Genomic DNA, 6,827 nt, shown 5'->3' with positions numbered 1-6,827 from the left:
GTCAGCAACCCCTGCAGCCCAGTCTGGGAGGAAGGAAAGAAGGAACACGGGTGACAGGCCTCTTTTGGTTGAACCGTTCTTGTGTCTCAGCACCGCGGCCCCACAGATCTCCCCATGGTGGAGCTGCGTGAACCCCCCCCCAGGCCCCACCACACTGGGCTTTGGCAAGGGCCAACCACATGGATCCCCACAGCAGAGTGGCACTGGCACGGAGGTCTCATGGGGATGTGACACTGGAAAGCAGGGGAGAAAGAACTGTACCAAGAGCCTGCCAAAAAATGCAACCCCACACCCTCCTCAGCCTTGAGAAACTGCACTCAAAGCCCTCCACTGATGATTTGATAAAAGCACACTGTGCCTTTTAAAAAAAAATCCCTTCTCAGGCAGACAATCAAATCGTCACATGCAGCAGTACTGCCAGATGCTACTCCGGGAGTCAGAAAATCTGAGATTTAATTTTGTTTCCTCTCATTCCTGCCAGGTTAGTCTTGCAGAAACGAGGCCAAAATGTCCAACTGTTTATCACGCAGTAACGAGGTTTGCTCCCATGGCAGCCCGCCTGGGGTGGCACAGCACAGCATGAGGCAGTGCATGGGGAGACGAGCAGCAGTGCACACCAGGGCTCCCCCAAACAGTGGTAGGTACCTGCAGCCAACATCGGGACACCAGCAGAGCTTCTTTCTACAAACTGCCCAGAGCCCACCCTGCATTAGCCTCACTTTGCTCCCAGCCCAGAGCTAGAGGGGTGAACCCCATGGCACGTCCCTGCAGCGCATCCCTCAGCACGTCCCTGTGCCAGCTGGGCAATGCTGTGCACCCTGCACTGCAGAACAGCCAGCTGGGCACTGCGGACCGGGCAGCGCTGCACTGCAGGAGAAACGGCTGCACCAATGCAGAATGTGCCCGTGGTGCTTCACAAGGAGCTGCCACAGCGCCCTTGCAGATCTGGTTTTCTGTGAGACCGCTGTGGCAAAAGCAGAACCCCACTGCTACCGTGCAAGGCAAAGGGCGGCTGTGCAGGGGTGTCCCTGCAATACAGACTGAGCCAGGGCCTGACAGGGCTGCCCGCTGCTCCTCCTGCCTTCCTGCTCGTATTTACAATTGCTTCTGCTAACAGACGTCTCCTGGTCCTGATGGACTTTGACTCCATCTGTTGAGACACAAACATGTATGCACTCACGCACCCAGTTGAGCACGTAGGACCGAGCAGTGCGGGGCTCCTGCCCTGCCTGGTCCTCAGCCCTCAGCCAGGCACAGAGAGCAGAGCCAAGGGGCTGCTGCTCAGTGCTGAGAACAGAGGGAAAGTGCCAACAGGACACAGATCAATCGTTCCCTGATAGTTAATAACTATGGAAGGGGGAAGTTATGGACTCAAATTGACCACGGAGCCAGCGGTGGGTCACAGAGCAATGAAGGGCTCATGCCCCCATCTGTAGCCTTGATCCAGGGCCAACACCCAAGAAATGAATGGAAATGCTATAAGACTGCAGATGGGCAGCAGCAGAAGCCACGTGCTGGCCACTCGCATTGACCATTGAGTTCCATCCCTTCCTACTCCCCACAGAATCACCACAGCTCTGCTGCTGAGAAGGTGCCCAAATGGCAATTTGCACTCTTTGCTCTACGACTTCCTGGAGCTCTGCAGGCAGACGGACCTGGACACAAGCACCCATCTTTGCTCTCTTCCTTTCAACCCTCTTTCTGTCTGATTGCACCAATCTGCAGAGCAGCCTCAAAGGCACAGGCCTCCAAAGATGAAAGTTATGGGGATGCATACAAATAATTCAGTTTGATCTGGGATTTGTAACAGGTTGCTATAGCATCACATTCTAAGTATTATAAAATCAGTCGCACAACTTAACAACGTGTTCTGTTATCACATGTAGATTGCTTCTTTGGGGCCAAACTGCTGGAGCCACCTCACTTCGGGGTGAGCACACAGAAGATTCACCAGCAATCAGCCCTAGCACCAGCACCACACTGTGGTGACCTGCAGCACCGAGCGCAGTGATTCAGTCCTCTGCCAGCGCCGGGATCAAGGGCCACCAGCCTAACTCCCAGCAGTCTGCCCTCATGGGATGATGAATGGCTCGGGGGAAGGTTGGTGTGTCCCCATCTGCACAGGGCATGGCAGCCCTGGGAGCTCACCTGAAGCTCACAGCACAGCCCACAGTGCCACCAGCATAGGGACCTGGGCATGCATCCAGCACAGCCCTGTGCCGCCCCAAGCTCCTCACAGCACAGCACAGCCCACAGCCACCAGCTCTGCCCCGAGCCCACCCACAGCTGCAGTGGGACAATCAGCACGGGGGGGGGAGAGAAGAGGTGGATGGAGGCCGGGCTGCCCCTCACTGAGCCTTGCAGGGCCAGGGCAAACCAGGCAGGGCAGAGGCTTCCCGGAAAGCCGCGCAGACATCACTTAGGTAATGTTATTTCTTCATTTTCCTCATTAGGCAAATTAAGAAAGAAGGCAAAAAAAAAAAAAAAAAAAAAAAAAACCCAAGAATTAGAATCCTACATACTTAGTAAATCTAATTAAGGAAATACCTTAATGCAGTTACCAAGCCAGCCGCAGGGTTTTCCAAAGGCGAGCGGAACCAGCGCACCGCCGGCTCTGCGGCACTGCCCCGTTCTGAGCGCGGGCACCAGGAACCCACATAGCAGCCAGGATGGGTGGAGTCATTCTCTGATATTCAGAGCACTTCTGGTCACATCCCAAAAGCATGAACAAATTCAGGTCCTGAACCTGGCAGACCATGCTGGTGTGCTGAAATGCTGCTCAAAACGTGCTGCTGGGTGCGGAGGATGCCCTCACTGTGCTGCACTGCTGAACGCACCCAGCAGCAAGGCAGCACTGCTGCACTGTGAGGAGCTCCCTGACAATCAGGAAATCGGGAGCATGGACAAAAGGTCCCACACCAGCTGCCCTGCTAATGACAGCCCATAGCACCATCATGGCACCACGTACATGGCCCCAGTTTGGGGGCTTGCTCTGTGCCAGCCTGGGACAACGCCAGAATTCCAACATAATCACATCATGGATAGGTTTGTTTGCCTTTAAAAATCAATTTTGGGGATCTCTGTGGGAAGGAAAGAGGCCACTTCCACCCACCAGCAACCACATTGGTCCACCACCTCCGGCTGTGCCATCCGAGCTCCACCAGGCAGCTGGGCACTGAGATGCTCTCCACCCACTGATCCTCCAGCAACATCGCAGGGTTTCTCCGGGCATGGGCTGGGCTGGGAACAAAATGCAGCCCCTGCAAGGCATGGCATGGCCGTGTGGACACAAGCAAGGACACAAGCACCTCGTACAGAGCTCTCAGCTGCACCTTTCTTCCTGTATTCTCACTAACATCTAACAAAAGACTTCTGCACACATTCTGCCTTTTTGTTTGTTCATCTGATTTACCAGGCAGGCTCTAACCTGACAGAGCATTGATACAAATTGTGCGTGGGAAGGGGAGATGTCAACATATTATGTGACGCCGTTTAGCAGCGAGCAGTAAGCGCTGCTTTTTGCTATGCTGTGTCAATTAAGTGCTTGGAGCATCACAGGTTACATTTATGCCTTCGCTTAATTCTGCTGATGAAACCTGGCCCGCGGAGGTGTTAATCCCTCACAGCACACCCATCTGCAACAAGTTCAGCTGTCGGGATGCTTTATCCTTGAGAAGGACAGTAAAGATGTTCTGTAAATTAACAGCCTCTATTTTTGGAGCCGTCGGTTTTTTTTGCCCTTGATGGGCCTCACCTTGCCAGCTGCTCCCTCTCTCATTTATTTAACATTCAGTGCCCAACATCTGAAGTTTGCCCAGAGGCTGACTCCCCGCCCGCACTGCCACGTCCCCACAGCCACTCCTGGGTTCACCCAGATGGGGCCCATGGGCAGCACTGGCCCCATGCAGGGCACGCACTGTGGGGCTGCCCGGCTCTGGCCCCAGTGCTGCAGGTGCACCACAGCTCAGGGCAGTTGTGGGCAGAGCCCCAGTGGTGCAACATTTTCCCCAGTAACCCAATTTGCCTTGGTTACCTATCGCTTTTGTGCACTGAAGCCTGAAAATCAGCAAAGAAAGAGAGCACTGTTTTCTGGTGTAAATTGTTCGCAGTAAATTTTGTGTTTTCAGACTACCAGCCTGCATCTGCTTGCATAGAGCACCGCAACTGCACAGCGCGCACAAGCAAGGAACCTAAGCCCTGCTCAGAGCAAGGTGACATTTAACTGCAAACAGCTTTAGCTTTAATTACTCCCCTGCACCACGAGTAACTGTAGTTGGAGCAGTTCAGGACATCCTGCACTCGTGCAGGCGTTGCTGCGGTGCTGTTTCAGGAGGGCATGGCACACTCAGCGCCCGCCTGTCCCTCTCGTGCTGCTGTCTGCAGCTGGATGGGAGATGGAGCCCTTCCAGCCCACCAAGGACTTCCACCTTGTCTTGGTAGGAGAGTACAGCTGGCTCTGCAAATAATGCTGGAAAGAGATTTTTATCACTCGCAGATTTTGTTCTCTGGTCTCACTCCTAGGAGTGGAGAGGAAGCAACAATTTCCAGCAGCATTTGGATAAATCAGCCAAGGGACTCATGGACCATTTAATACCAGAAGGATTGTCTGATCCGATTCCTGAAAAAACATGAGCCAAGGAACCTTGGGCAGCCGCTTCTGAACTGATTCAATAATTTGCAAATTAAACAGAACAGCTCCCAGAAACCAGAGCCTCTGACCACATGCAGAACAACACCAAGCAGAGGGATGCTGCCTCCATCTGGCCCCCGGGCAGAGGGGCAGGGGAATGGGAGCGCTTCCTATGGTGGGGAGGGACCAAAAAGCCACGGGCTGCCTTAGTGAGCATAATCCCTGACCCCACTGAAACAAATGGGAATGTTTAAATCAACTTCAGCAGTGCAAAGACTTCACTCCAATGACTTCAGCAAGGTGTGCACCTTGTGTTGGTGCAGGGTGCTGCTTCTCTACCTCAGCCCGAGCACAGGACAGGCACAGACCTACAGAGTGCCCAGGTGAGCATCGCCTTGCTCCTGCAACGGGAGCCTGCTGAAGTCCATTTGTTGTGCTGTACTTTGCTGGTTGCTAATAAGACAGGGACGTGGGCCACCAGGGACTCTGCAGCTGCCACCAATCCTGCCAGACTTGTATATGGCTCATGGAAAGCAAAATTCAATTGCAAATGCAGAACAAAGCCTGAATGTAGGAGGAAAAAAAGAAAATAGGAGCAGGTGGAGGAACAGAGTCCCTTTTGACTACACCGCTAACAGTCCCTTCCTTTTCCTGCAGATTATGTCACTTTGATGGCCCTGGCAGTTTGCATAAGATGAAGCAGCCACATTAAAGTGCTGCTTGAATTCTCGCTATTGCTCCCATGAAGGCTGCTCAGACCACAGCAGACAGGAGAAAAAATTCCTCAGGGTCTGGTTCTCCCCTTGAGGTGTCTGTATGACTCTCAATGTTCTGAATAAACCCTGCAGCAAGAGCATCGCTGGGAGGGTTTCTGCTCAACTTGATGGGGAACAAAATCCAAAAATTCAGGCTCCCGTGTTACGGGGTAGATTCCATGAGAGTTTGGAGCCAGATTTTTTTCTCAGCCTTCAGGTGTCATTCTGAGCTCATTCATAGAAATCTGGCACCCAATGGGAAGGAATCACTTTGGGAGCCTCGATGCTCTACCTAAAGCCCCAGCAAAGGAGAAAATATCCCAGAGAGCAGCAGCAGCAGTATGAGCTACACAGAAAGCAACCCTAAAATCCTGCTGCCCAGCACACCCGCTGCCCATGCAAAGCACCTCCAGCAGCAGAACACAGGGTCGCACGACCCAAAACTTTGGGGTGAGGGCAGAAGGAACTCCCAGTGTGCTGGGTTGTGTAGTTACAAGAAAGACTCCAAATAATCAGGTCTTCATTCATATGTTTTTGTTTAAAAATCACCATTTCAACAACAACACAAAAAGGAAACCATCGATCTGCAGCAGTGCCCATGCTGCTCCCACCCCGAATGGGAGGTATGCACACCACTGGGACTGGGATGCATATTTCCGACTATTTTTAACAACAAAGTTGCCAGAGCAGCGCAGTCCTGGAGGAGAGAACTCCCTGACCGAGACCACACAAATAAATCAGAACGTGGAGAGGCTTTGAAGCAAACAGCAATTCGCACTAATAAGCGGGGGGATGCGGGAGCCGTGCAGAGCAGATGCCAGCTCACACAGTATTGCAAAGAGGCTATTTCCTCAATACGCGGAGTTGAACATAAAGTACAATCCGTGACTTAGTCAATGAAAGATGAAACCATTTGTCAGCTGTTCCTCAGCGAGGAGACAAAGCTGTTCGCTGAGTTAAAGCAGTTCCGCGGGCACCGAAAGCGGTCCTGAATGTTCTCACGCCAAAGAATCGCGCTCGGGCTCGCCTTGCACAGCAGCGCACGCAGCCGGCACTGATCGGGGAGCGCTGCGAGCGGCTGCAGCCCCCGATCCCGCTGCCCTGCGCCGAGGTAACCCCCACCCGCCGGTACGACCCAGCACCGCCGCAGCGACGGCCCGGCCGGCACCGGGAACACGGCGCACGCCGCTCCCGCGCGCCCGGAGACCCCCGGCCCGGAGCTCGCACTCGGGCCACCCAGCGGCAAGGACAGATTTCTTTTTAACCCTTCGATAAAGTGAGAAGAAAAGGAATGAACTTGCGCTCTACCTTTTCTCCTTGTTCTGCTTCCTGGACTTGTGCAGCAGCCCGATGAGCACCACGGCCGCGCGGATGCCGGCCCGCCGGGAGTGCATCCTGCCGGCATCCGCCCGGGACATCGCCGCTCTGCGGCCCCGCGCCCG

The sequence above is a fragment of the Lagopus leucura genome, unplaced genomic scaffold, assembly GCF_019238085.1.
Source record: "Lagopus leucura isolate 7727_CA_CO unplaced genomic scaffold, USGS_WTPT01 Super-Scaffold_100024, whole genome shotgun sequence".
NCBI classification, from domain to species: domain Eukaryota; kingdom Metazoa; phylum Chordata; class Aves; order Galliformes; family Phasianidae; genus Lagopus; species Lagopus leucura.
The sequence above is the reverse complement of the archived record's forward strand: the minus strand, read 5'-3'. Positions refer to the sequence as shown.